Source organism: Neopelma chrysocephalum, unplaced genomic scaffold, assembly GCF_003984885.1.
Source record: "Neopelma chrysocephalum unplaced genomic scaffold, ASM398488v2 Primary Assembly neopelma1_23, whole genome shotgun sequence".
NCBI classification, from domain to species: Eukaryota; Metazoa; Chordata; class Aves; order Passeriformes; family Pipridae; genus Neopelma; species Neopelma chrysocephalum.
In genome coordinates this window covers 13,766,167-13,780,082 of record NW_020897691.1, presented here as the reverse complement: position 1 = coordinate 13,780,082, position 13,916 = coordinate 13,766,167, and the positions used below count along the sequence as shown (strand labels likewise).

Below are 13,916 nucleotides of genomic sequence, written 5' to 3'. Positions count from 1 at the left end.
AAGTTGTGTCATATGTGAAAACATTTTGTGGTATTTTCAAATGCTTGTCTATATACACATGTAAAATTGCATGTATGTTATGTGTTTTGTTTGGGATTATTTTAGTGAAGAACATCTGGGAAACAAAAAGAATAAATTCCAGCACCAGGAATTTAGTTGTGGCAGCAACTGCAGTTAGTGAGAGCCACTATAGATGACTTCTGCTTCTTGGCATGTATTTAACAAAATACTAAAATTTAGACACGTCTTAAAATGTTTATACTTCCATAGTGTTCACCCGAGTCCACTATCTCAGCGGTGAAGCATCCTGGCTTGAGTTAGGAGACATAAAGCTCAAAGAGGGCATTCACTCTTTAGGGCCACAGATGAAGCACAAGCTGTATTTAGAGCAGCAGCCTTAACACTGGTGGTTAACAGAGTATTGAGGAATTTTGGAGCCTCTTTCCCCATCTCCATTCAATGGATGTGGCAGCAAGTTTGTGGATTGATAATGGTTCTATAAATGCTGGGCGCCTTGTTACGTTGCATACAGCTGGTGTTGGTTACAGAGCGGTTAGTGATCGCAAAGGGATATGTATTTTTTTAAGAAATCAAACCATCTCCTATGTTCATTAGGTCTTAGCATTACTTTGTGTGAATTTCTCCAGGCCACTGTTTCAGCTACACCAACCTCACCATCTTGTCTTCTCTTTGAACTCTTTTTCTCCACAATCTCATCGGATAGGAAGTAGAATTGTCTTTTTCTCATTAGAATTGCAGTGTATGAGGGAAAGACTTATTTCTCTTGTATCTTATGGAATATCATGGATTCACAAACACTGTCAGGCATATGTAGGTATTTGTGTGACTTGTTACCTTTTCCATGAGACCCCCTCACTTGACAGACTAAAGTGTTATCTGGATCTTAAGCATCTGTTTCCAACATCCTATCAGAGAAAAATCTTGTTTATTCCAAAGCACAGACTTGTCAATCCCAAATAATCTTTGTTTAGCAGAGAAATTTTTTGAGAAAGAACAACTGTCAGAAAATGAATATCTAAGTCCCAAAGGCTAACTTATCTTTCCTTCCAGAGGCAGCAGTGATCCGTTTGTTGCTGCCTTATCTGAATGACTATGTATTTCAAAAATTAGGTAAAAAGCTGCAAATTCTGCTAAAAAATATTTGAAGAAAATTTTCTGAGCTGTTTAATCTTTTCCAGATAAGGAGCTCCTCCTCCATTCCCCTCTCATACACACATACCTTCATTGAAAAGCAACTTTATATGTGCATCTTAGTAATTCTTATATAATTTCTTTGAGCTATGTTAAGTAAGCGTACCCTGTAACAGTCTTGTTGCATAAATACTTTTAATATTTTGAAGATATGCAGCCTTAAATGTCTTTTTTAATTATTGACAATTGAGGGCAGATTCACCATTCTGCTCTTATAATAAAGCAGTCAAAAAATACTGTAATTTAGATTTGGGGTTTTTTTGGCAGAGCAGCTGAAGTGAGCTGATGAAAATGCCTTTATTTTGTAATAGATTTATTGATTCAGAGGAGTACTATGAAGATTAATGTAATAAAAAAAAGAAAAAAAACATCAACATAACACCTCTTCCCCCCCCCCGGCCCCAAGGGGGGGCCAACAAAAAACTCAAACAAGCAAAAAGCCAGTCCCTGTGCCTGTAAAAGTTAAAAGCTTAGAGGCTCCACTGTAGTGGAGGCTGCAGTACTGCGAGGAGCTTTATGACCAAAAATTCCGAGTCCTGGCACTAGTTGTAGGATCTTTACAGAATGGTAGAGGCTAGAAAGAAGTGATTTATCAAAGCAAACTTTTGACGTGAGCCCCTCCTCTACCTTGCTCCACTTAATAGGATTACCATATGTGAATTAGCTGAAGAGAAAAGTTTTTCTCTGTCAAAGGGGCCTCTTACCTGAGCCCTGGGACTGATTTTACTTCTCCTCTGCCTAATCACAACAATTAGAAACAGTTGCTCTGAGTTTTGCTGCCACCTTGCTGCTTCATAAAACATGAGCTTCTACTCTAAAGGGGCTGCAACAGGATGAGAAGAGTGTGCTGACTGGTACCAAAAATAATTTTGAATCATGCTGAGGCTGTCAACAGTGCTTTGAGGAATCAGATTTTTCTTATTCAATACAGATTTATCGCTCATAAGTCAGTGAATTTATGTTTAAACTTATATTTAGAGAACTCACTTTGTTTTGGTCAGGTAGGAGAGCATATGATGTGGCTTTTAAGCATAGTAGGAGATGAATTAATTTTTTGTAAGTGTGAAATGGAGTTTTCCTACAGCTTAAGAGTCATGACTGACACCTCCATGGTGTTAGTATTAACTTATTTTGGACATTTAATAACACATATAACCAAAATTGGATTCAGAAAAAAAAAATAGCATTCAGTTTTTCTTTTGTGTTAGATATTACTGCAATAAGGTGCCTTCAAATTGCAGGAGAGTTCACATAGGACACAGTAGTTTTCCAAAGTAAATTAGAGTTATTGTAATCTTTTCTGGAAGAAGATAACTTCAGAAAACTTGTAAATCTGGGGCACGTCATCTCTGTTTCAGTTCCATCTGTGAAAGGTGGAAATTCCTAATTCGTAGATGTTATATACCTTATTATTAATATAAAAGCCTCTGCAATTCTCAGAAGAAAGGCATTGCATAAGAGCAAGAGAGGGAGTGACAACTGAAATTACAAAATACTTCAATAATATGTTGGAGACGATGCTTGATGGCAGAATTAGGTGCTATGGAAATGAATATCTCCAATAGTAAAAGCCTTATACTTACAGTTTTCTATTTTCAGATTAATTTTAGGTATGTGCTTTTTGTGAGTCATATTTCTCAAATCTGAGGAAGAAAAATAATTTTTACGTGCTTTGCATGTAAAATGCAGCTAACCTGGATTCTGTAAGTGAATTCCTCAGACAACAATGATAGCTAACCTGTAACTGAAGCATTGTATGGCTGCTAAACATTTTAGAGGAAAATACACAATCTGTAACAGGGGAGTCACTGCATGAGTAACCAGGGGTCCTGACAACAATTTTTGGAGATACATTTTTTAATAGTAGTTTTTTTGCATTTAAATATTAAGGCTACCAAATACTAATATTTCATGGTTATGGAGTTATTGGGTTCCTGTAACTGGATATAATCCAAGAAATCACAAAGCTGGCAAATGTGTTGCTGTTATCAGTGTTTGTGTCCCTAATTTTGTTCCCTTAAGACAAAACAAAGCTAAAGATAAAAGAAAATTGACTCTCATGCCTGGAAATACTGTTTTTGTTTCTTGATGGTTGCAAATGAAACTTAATTTATGATATAGTCTTTACAAATGCTTTGTGGCTTGTTGGTAAGATAAGTTTCCTTCAACACTGCTGTAGTAATAGTAATGGAGGTTATAACCTACATTAAGTGGGAATGGTCAGGAGCATCACATAAAATGTGTGTTTCTGATTTGTGCTGTGTTAATGTGTATAGGTGAGTGAATGAAGAATGATCCAGGGCAAAATGCAGATGCTTCTTATTTACCTTTTGAAGGCACTAGAGCAGTATTCTGCTGATAGAGCACAGAGCATCTTTAATTGGGGTGGAAGACAAGAATCTGGTTGAGTATATTTGGTTCAGTATGAAATCAGAATTACCTTTGAATTGTGCAACTGAAAAAAAATACAAGCAACAGTGCTTTTATTTAATTTTACTCTTTAATTTTTCTTCTTACTGGTTTTAATTCATTCACAAAATAAAATATCTTTCTGTTTTAAATGTAATTTTGAAGTATTTTTTTTTATTACTGAATTATAAAAAAGGCTTTAAAGAGTAAGCTGTCACAAAAAAACCCTGGAGTGCTGTGACCTGTGCTACTGTAACAGAAAGCTGTGCTGATATTTTATGCCTACATTATGAATTAAGAGAAGAGGTGATGATGTCTACAGAGACTACCATAGTTAACATTAAAAGGTGAGAGCTAGCTGTCCCCTGTGCCTAAAGAATGCTTGTGATATTAGAGAAAAGACTAAGAAATAATGAGCTCTGGAACAAAAGTTGATTTTATTCTGGTAAAATAGTCCTGATCAAAAAGACTTAACATCAATAGGAGTTCAGCCTTTGATTTCAGTACTCGGGCCTCTAACTGTAAAGTTATCTGGCCATATTATACACTAAATAATGAAAATATTCCGAGGCACATTTTGTGATATGTTTATCCCATGAACTAGGATATCTGACTACTCTTTGAATATTTTTTTATTATACTGAGTTATAGTCTGAAACTAGTCTAAATTAGAGCCATTTTTTACTTACCAATGGGAAACACCTTCTGTTTTTTGTTTCTTGTATATCTTCACTTTTTTTCTACATCACCGTCAGGTACAGCTGTGAAATGCTTTTACTAGTCTCTGCTTTGAAGAAAATGGGTTTCAAATTAGTGTAAGAAGTGACATTTAAGCAATTTTTTATTTATGTTCTTGAAAAGAGGGAGTGTGAAGAAATAGGAGCAAGAATGAGAAGACAAATTATGAGGCTAGAATTTGATCAGTTTTTAAAGTCCTTATTTGTTTCTATTAATTTAATTTGGGTGATCTCTGTATTGGGTAACAAATGCATTTTTCTTCCACATTTGTTGCCCATGCAAACAAGAAGTTTCTCCTTTCATGAAATCCCCACGCTGTACCCTCCATAACAGTGGCTAAAAACTTGAAAATTGATTCGATTTTGAATGGTCAGGATGGCACCTGCCTTGGGATAGCCTAAGCCAGGCTGTTGGCAATTTAGATACAAGTCTCAATCCTGTGAACAGAAATAGAGTTAGGGCATGCCAGCAGTGTAGTCACAAGTCATGATGCCTGTTAAATACTGTGGTTGAACTAGATTGTGGAAACTCACTTTTCAACCATTTTGTTTTTCTGAGTATTAGCAAATAGCTGTTGCCTGCGCAGCTCCAGTTCTCTTGCTGTGACCTACCACCTGAGCAGTCAAAAGAAGCTTGAAATGGGAAATCCTGGATGTTACTTAATCTAATTGTGTTTCTTGCAAGTGCCATATTAACAAGCAAAAGCTGGCTTTAGAATGGGTGATGTAAATTTTGCCAGAAGAAAAAGATCTCAGAGCTTTTAGATTAAAGATTTTTGTATGGCTTTCATCAGTGTGTGAATTCCCAGTATTACTTTCACTTACAGTGACCGGCCTATTAAACCTGATGAATGGCTATTAGCCAGCAGGCTGCCAGGATTGTTGTCTACTGCAGTGGCTGAGGGATACAAAATATTGTCTAGACTTTCAGATGACGCTCTTGAAGTAATGTCTGATGAATAGTACATTACCTATGTGAATATGATAAAATTGTGGGAGGGAATGACTTTGGCAGCAGCCAGGTCTGAAGACTAGCAAACTTGTGAACTATTAATATTTTTATGTCAGCAATTTTTCAAATGGCAGGCATCATTAGTATTCATCTTTTCTGAGTGTTTACCGTTCTTTCTATAAAGCTACAATGTATGTTGTCAGCATTATTGATAAATTAATAATTTTGAACAGTTCATGTATATAGTCTAAATAGCATAAAATTTTATAAATTATTTAGTGTGGTATTTTATATTGCTTTAGGTTATTAGAACAATTAGAATAATTCTTAATAGCACAATAATGGCACATCACACTGATGTGGGGATTTCACTTTTGATGAAAAACAATGTATTTTTAATGAAACACAGAATGTTTTCATGGTTCAGAAATCACTGAATCCTCTGAAGCAATCAAAGAATCATAGAATAGTTTGGGTTCGAAGGGACCTTAAAGATCATCTAGTTCCAACACCCCTACCATAGGCAGGGACACCTTCCACTAGGCCAGGTTTTTTAGAGCTCTATCAACTTGGGCCTTGAACACTGCCAGGGTTGGGGCATCCACAGCTTCTCTGGGCAACCTGTTTCAGTAGCTCACCACCCTCAAAGTCAGGAGTTTCTTCCTAATATCTAATTTAAACCTACCCTCTTTCAGTTTGAAGCCTTTACCCCTTGCCCTATCACTATATGCCCTTGTAAATAGTTTCCGTCTTCCTTGTGGGCTCCCTTCAGGTACTGGAAGGCTGCAATTAGGTCTCTCTGGAGACTTCTTCAGGCTGAAAAATCCCTACTCTCTCTCCCTGTCTTCATAGGAGAGGGGCTTGAGCCTCAGGTTATCTTCGTGGCCCTCCTCTGGACCTGTTTCAGTAGGTCTATGTCCTTCTTATGTTGGAGGCCCCAGAGCTGGATGCAGGACTCCAGGTGGGGTCTCACAAGAGCAGAGTAGAGGGACAGACTCACCTCCCCCAACATGCTGGCCACACTGCTTTTGATGCAGCCCAGGATACAAGTGGCTTTCTTCCTAGTCACGTGCTGAACCACATTGAGAAGTAATGTCAAGGCCCTTCAAACTGCCCTGTGGCTCAGATGAGGAGGAACCAGGTAGCTTCTCTGATGGCTAAGGAAGTGATATGAGCATACTTCCTGAGAGTATTGCTAAAAACCCTGAGCAGTAATGCCCCTGAGGCAAAAGAGAGCTTTTGCAACAACAAAGCTCTTTATGTACTTTTGTTTCAGAAGTTAATATCATTTTGTCTGTGGCAGGGCTGGACTGGGCTTTATGGGGTATGTGCAGGGCCACCATGGGGCTGCCAGCATGCTTGGCAGCAGGAGGAGGAATGGGACCACAGCGAGAGCCCAGGGACTTGTAGTACCCCATCAGAACAAGGCAGCGATTGCTAGATGTGCCATTCCTCTGGAAACCAAATCATTTTTATGTATGAATGATACATATAAAGTACATTGAGCATGGCTTCATGTGGTTCTGGACAGCTCAGTGAATCGGACAAATGCTAAAAACTTTTGAAAATCATTTAAAAAAACTGGTAGGATGTGCGTGGCTGAGCTGGGCCCAATGTTGTGAGATGGCAGAGGGAGAGAAAGCTGCAAAGATTGGCTGCTGCTTTGTGTAAGCAACTTGCTTTTATTCACATGCCACAAGCATGAGGCTTGCAAGGTACTTTAGAAAAAAACCTGAAATAAGGGTTCAACTCCACGGAACTCATAATTTAACTGAGTAATTTCTAAACCCAACAAGTTAAAGGGGATCTTAGCGTGGTGTCTGGTTAGTCTTGTGAGTTTTTTCTGGATTTTTTTTCTGTATGTTTCTTTAACGTTCTGTGATTCATATCTGGCTTTTGCAATGGGTGTTTGATTGAGAATTATTTATTTAGAGGGATGATTGTTCAGGAATGACCTTTTCTTTAAAAAATGGCAGCAGGCAGAGACTGACTGTTGATGGGAAGATGAAGCCTTTCATCAGCTGCCTGGTAGTGGATAATTTACTTAAAACCAGTGTTGCTCTTTAAAATGAATCTTTTCATAGGTGTGCCTCTGCACAAAATTATTTCCTTACTTCTTAAGAAAAACTTACAATTCTCTGTCATTCTGGGCAATAAAAACAGAAGGAAGATTGAGAACCTTCCATCCAAAAACCTGGAGGAGTAAACATACTTCTGTTTTTCTCTGTGGGATATAACAGAAAAATGTTGATAGCCCAGTTAGTATGAATTTTATGTGGGGTATCACTGTTAGGGAGCAGAAACTATTGTCGGTTCTAATTTCTCTGTGTGTTTTACTGTGTCTCCCTGTCGCTTGTCAGTATTTCTTCTGGAGGTTTTCAGCCCTTTTTCCTGCCTCTTCACTCTTTAACATTCAGGCTGTGAGTGAGGTAGTAAAGTCCTCTTTCCATTGGAAAGCAATTTGCTGGTGTTGCTGGCTGTGAATGAAATTGACTGAGATTGTGAAATCCTGGGCAATTTAGCTCACAGCTGGGATGACGACACTGACGATGATGTTCCACTTGTCATGCAGATATTTATTTCCTCTTAGCTTTTACATGTATTTATTAGGTGCCCTGTAATTGCTGGCATTTCTTAATACAGTTTATCTAAAGATAGCAGAAGCTCTTTTTCAAAAGCAGAGATTGTGTACTCATTCTTATTGCTATTACCGGGAGCTAATAGCAATACCAGGAGGGAGCAAATTCAGATATGTGGTTGTTATCAGAAAAACTTCACTAAGACAACTCCATAATTTACACCTGGTGAACCTGTTGAACCAGGATCACGTGTTTGCAGCATAGCCTCCCTGTCCTGTGATTTTTGCAGGCATGGCTCCTAGGGCAGGTTAGCCTAGCCAGACTGAAGCTGACTCTTACAGAAAAAAAGCATCAGAACGAGAGAGTTTTCAGACCCCAAATGTGAAAGGTGACACCATCAGATGGTTTCTTACCATCAGCTGCTTTTGCATTTGCTTGATCAGTGTATACTGTGTTTCTGAAAGAGGTAACTGTAAGTCAAAAAAACCGACATAAAAATCTGCAAAGTTGTTACAAATGAAATGGGGAAAGTGTTAAAGATACTTCATTTAAAACAGCAGCAAGCTGAAGCTATTAAGTTATAAATTCTACCTCCATCTTCAATAATTTTTATAAATGCTGAGACATACAAATGCAAGTTTTCAAGCTTAAATGCTTTAGATAGTTACAAGATAATTCAAATAATGCACCTCCATATAAAAATATGGAGATTTCTATTTAAAGGATAAAAAATTATTTATTAGAAAGGAAACTGGAATGTAGCTCTAGTTCCTTTGAAGTGTGTCTCAGAAACATAAGTAGTTTTTTTCCCAAGAGTAAACAGAGATTATCAAATTACTGCTGTATTTTCCCATTTATAATTTTCTCTCTGCAAGGAAAAAACCACAACAAAGAAATGAACTGTGTTTGTCTTCCCAGGGAACTTATTAAGAGGCCAAATGTAAAATCTCTTGTTCCCTCCTTTAATGCTTGTACTTTGAGAAATTTAATTTCAGGGAGTCAGGTACATAATCCCTGCTGTTATTCAGAAGTTTAATGTGTGTCCTTCTGTGAACTATGATAAAAATTGAGTCAAATGTCATAGACATTGCCAAGTTATAAGAAATACGGATTTCTTCTTTATTGTTTCAGTAGACATCATGGTTTGTAAGTTTAAATGAAATGTCTTTTTTCTTTGATGTGAAAAACCTAGTAACAGAATATGTGATTTTAAGCAACCAGAAGAGGATAGAGGGGAAATATGTATTTCAGTTTTAATATAGAGACAAGAAAATGTAGAATATGTATAAAATCAATAATGAAATAGAAGCTTGTTTACTTTCACCCTTTCTTTCTCCCATCTCCTCACTTCTCTCTCTTTCCCTCCCCTCCCCTCCTGAAAGACCATCCATCAGCTGTGGGCCAGCAGCAAGACTGTCCATGACTGTCACTCACTTCTGGAGATGGATGCTGGGCACTAGTATATGTGTGTGGATGTTTGTGGGCTTGTAGAGCCTTTTCTTTTCTTTTTTAAAAATTTTTTCAAATTTTTTAGTTTAACTAACTTCTCTAGGACTGCTTTTTAAAAACTCTTTAAAACAGTTATAACCAGGGCCTTCATTTTCCCAAAGTGAAGATCTGATAAGAATGATATGCAGCTTCCCTAATAAAATAATTTCTTTAATGTTTCTTCTTTCTGCAGTCCGGCTGCCAGCTTGAAGGTTGGCTGTGTGCAGACCATTCCTAAACAATGTTAACTACTGCTTTCACTGCAGAAGACTGAATTTCTTGGCTTCCATGTAATACTGAGTTGCTTCAATCTGATAAGGTAAAATTAGGAAAAAGCTTCTCAAATGTATTTACAGTCTCGGTAATAAGGCTATCTGATATATTTTACAAATTTACAAAGTCAAGCTTCAGCTGAGAATGTAAATGCATTTAAATAAACTTTAGTAACAGTAGACCACTTTAATATATTTGTTCAAATGCTGGCAATTTCAGTTTCCAGGCGGGTGAAGTGATATTGCTAGGAAAAGAAAGAAATCTGAAAAAAAAAAAAGAAGAGGTAGTTCAAAAAACTAATAATTGTCAGTGTTTGGGCTCCAATAAAACCTGCAGCATTGCTTGTTCATAAATTTAACTCTCATGACTTTTTTTCCCTTTTGTCATCCCAGACTTCAAGAGATTCCACTATACTTTGCAGTTTTGCATTAAAAAGGCATACACAGGTTGTTCTGAGGCCTCTCAATAGCTCCATTACCATTCCAGCCTCAACCTTTGATTTTGGCAACTAATCCACCAGGGTTATTAATCTTATGTCTATAATCTAGTAACCAAGTACATTAGCTAAAATGAAGCTTTCTGACAATTTTATTATGATAGCAGTATACAGCTGTTGTTCCTTTGATTTGACTTTATTGTGGAAACACATTATTTTAGATATTTATGTGTCTGACTGTGGTGATGCATGGATTCAGTTTTTCTACATATTCCTAAGACCTCGTCCCCCAGCCTGTGGACTCTTGAATATGTCTGTCCCTCTTTAAAATTCATAGAAATTAACTGATGTGAATTTAGAAACTCTGGATAAATAGCTGGAATGAACACAGATACAGAGCTCATCAGGACTGTATTTGGATGGTACCACAAGGGATGGATGTGCATCTTCCTCTGATTGTTGCAGTTCTGAGGGAATTCCATTATTTTGTATGTGTGCATATGCTGCCCTGTGGATCACAAGGCCACTTTGCAATAAACTGTGCTTTGAAATTATGTCATTTTCATTAATATATGCTTGTTTCTGAAGCATTGGAATGCATTTCCATTGAATCTGAAATGCTGCATTTGGAAAAGTGATTTTATCTTTTGTTATTTTCACAGTCTAGATTTCTAAGCAGCTGTTAAAAAGTAAACTCTGAAAGAAGTCAGAATATATTTTTACCAACGATTCCTGAAATTTCTCAGGCACTAACTTAAAGTTCATCTGTAGCAGTGTAAGTCAATTTTGTTAAGATGCTTTAGCTAACTTACAGGTGCCAGCAGTGGCATCATTCCCATTGCTAAGCATTAATGTTAGAAATTCTCATTCCTAATGCCAAGAGATTCATGGCTCATTGTGATCTGGCTGAGTTTAGCAACCTGTTGTTCTTGTGTTTCCAGGTATTTGTTCTAATTCAAAACAAATGGGAATGTTGGCAATCTCACAGAGACATATGTAGGAAGTAACTATTGGCAACCGTGGTTGCATGAGACAAGATTCTATAATTGGAGCATTTCAGCATTGATCCTCACAAGCCAATCGAGGAGCCCTTTTCGGGTTGTTCAGTACAAGCCTTGGAACCTGATTCTCTTCTCAAGCTGTATTTTTGTAACTGTCACACTGTTTTCAGAGAATGTTTATACCAATGAAAGTACAAGAAGAGTCATTCCCTACAAAGGCAAATCCTGCTTTCTGCTGCATACAGTGTGCTCCTTCAAAATAAATAAATTGGCTTGAAAGAAACTCTGTGCTACCATATTTTGATTTCTTCTGGTGCCTGGGATAGACAGCACATTTAATGAAGACTGAGAAAGGGGATCTATTACTATTTGTAAAAGACATTCAGGAATTAGTACAAAGGAGAAAGAAGAATTATTGAAATTGAACCTGCCTTAAGATCAAATGGATATTAATTGCCTCTGAATGAATTTAGAGTGTAAATTAGAACAAGGTTTCTGTCATCAAAGGAATGATGTCTGAATTCTGGCATGACCTTTCAAATAGGGCAGGAAGGACAAGGAACCTAAATTATTTCAAGATGGAGCTTGATAAATTAATATAAGTAGTGATTCCAGAAATGGAAATTAAAGTTTATGATTATAGTATCATAGATCATAGGCTCAGAGAGTCCTCGGAAAGCATCCAGTCCATTTCCTTGCCCCAACTCAATCTCAATTACATTTAAATCATTCCAGGTTTATCCAGCCTGACCTAAAATATGATCTCATCTTAGTGATGAGACTCGACAGGCCTGTTACTCTTCCATTCAATTACCTCACTATTCCTACCATTAAAAAGCCTTACTAATCTCAGTTTAAGTCTTCCTAGTGCAATTTAAGTTAATTTCTTCTTGTTCTCTCCACAGCAGGCTTGACGAACAAATTAGTATCCTGCCCCTTTATAGCCATTTTGTATTTGCTTGGCAACTCCTGTTCTTTTTTTACCAGAATCACAGAGTGGTTGAGGCTGGAATATCTCTGTATGTTCATTCTGATTTTAACCCTTGGACCTTTAAGTCTTTTCTCTTAAAACTTATCTCCTAGAACTGTGATTGTTCTGGCACTCTCTGCTGGGCTGTCCAGGTGTTTCTCTTCCTTCTTCCCATTTCTCCTGATGGTGGTCTATGATTACTGAGTACAATAGTGATACTGCTTATTTATCCAAATATTATTGTAATTTTTTGCAGTGGGGAATGTGGTTTACTTACCAGTTGCTTTGGTATTTTCATGAAATAGCTTCCCTGCTGTGGTGGGTTGACCTTGGCTGGACACCAGGTACCCACCAATCACTCCCCATTCCCAGCTGGACACGGGAGAAAAAATAAGATGGAAAACGACTTGTAGGTTGAGATAAAGCAGTTTACTGAAACAAAAGCAAAAGTTTGTGCACACCCAAGCAAAGAGAAAAAAACCTATGTTTATTCTCTACTTTCCGTTAGCAAGCGATATTTGGTCGCTTCCCGGGAAGCAGGGCTTCGGCATGTGTAGCGGTTGCTCAGAAGGCAACTGCTTTAACTAACAAATGCCCCCCCATCCCCTCCCTGCCCCCATTCTTCCTTTCTAGCTACTAATGCAAAACATGGCCCTGTGAGGGCTGCTATGGGAAAATTAACTCCATCTCAGCCAGACCCAATACACCTGCTGTGGCAAGGTATAGGATCTTAGAAATGCTCTTGATCTCTGCAGCTGTCCTTATGAGAGGTGAGTTTCTTCTAATAAAGCTCTTGTGCTCCTTGTTAAGGGAACGTTTAGGATGGCTGTGGAAGGGGAAAATGGGCCATAAAGAGAAAACTTTGTGGTTCCATCTAGACTAAACTTCTCTTATGGGACTGACTTTAATTCTACTCATGTGGATCCTTCTTATCCTGTATCCCTGGTGAATTAAAAGCTAGGACAATCCATAAAGCATACAGACCTCTCCACAATCTGAAGTCACCAGGAGGTTATGAATGAAGATAGCTGCGCTGAGCTTAGGCGTTGGCACAGTTGCTCAGTGTCTCATACATGTCTGGGTAACCCTGTGTTTCAGTTGCAGGTTTAATATTATTCTTACCTGCTTTCATTTTAGCACATTGTCAGCTTGAGGTCAAATCTTAATGGCTTATTTCCTTGGCATATCAGCAAATGAGGTAATTTTATGCCACAAATTTGTGAACATGGAATAAATAAGATACTGTTAAGTATAACACTCAGAATTCAAGGGCTTGAGAAACTTTGCGTATTGCTAAGCTGACAAAGTGTTGTTCTAAAGTGATAAAAGCAGGTGTTTCTTTTTAGATTCCAAGACTGCTCCCATGTGAGAGGCTAGATAAGTAGTTCAAATTACACCTAAGAAGAAAATTTGCCAGACCTAATTGCTTTTCATCAGAGTGCCAAATAAGAAGGGTAAGAAAAAAACCACCTTGGAACTACATTATAGTCTTTTTAATTCTCCTCATTTAAAGCCCTGAGGTAGAATCCTTAACTTCACAACAAACTGCACTCTCTCAGTGGTAAAGCAGAACAAATTTATAAGCGATTACTTGTGGTCCTTCTACATCTGGCATTTAGGTAAAAGCAATTTGTTGTTCAAGAATATAAGTAGTTTTTACAAGGTCTGCAGCTGTGTTGTTTCAGTAGGATATAGTTTTATCATTAATCAACACTTTTCTTAGATGACTTCTGCTAAGATTATGGCCATTTACTCCATCTTTCTTGATAAGAGTGACCTTATTAAGCCTGTCTATATCATCTTGGTGTTCCATCAGTTAGACCATAGCCTCATAAAACCTTGCTTTCCTACTCTGGCCA

General features: G+C 37.6%; 1 protein-coding gene across 3 annotated transcripts in view; it reads left to right on the top strand.

The window, feature by feature from the left end:
• The window catches only part of EPM2A (EPM2A, laforin glucan phosphatase), a 39,646-nt gene that overhangs the window by 16,544 nt on the left and 9,186 nt on the right, over positions 1-13,916 (top strand). The gene's annotated exons all lie outside the window — the stretch shown is intronic.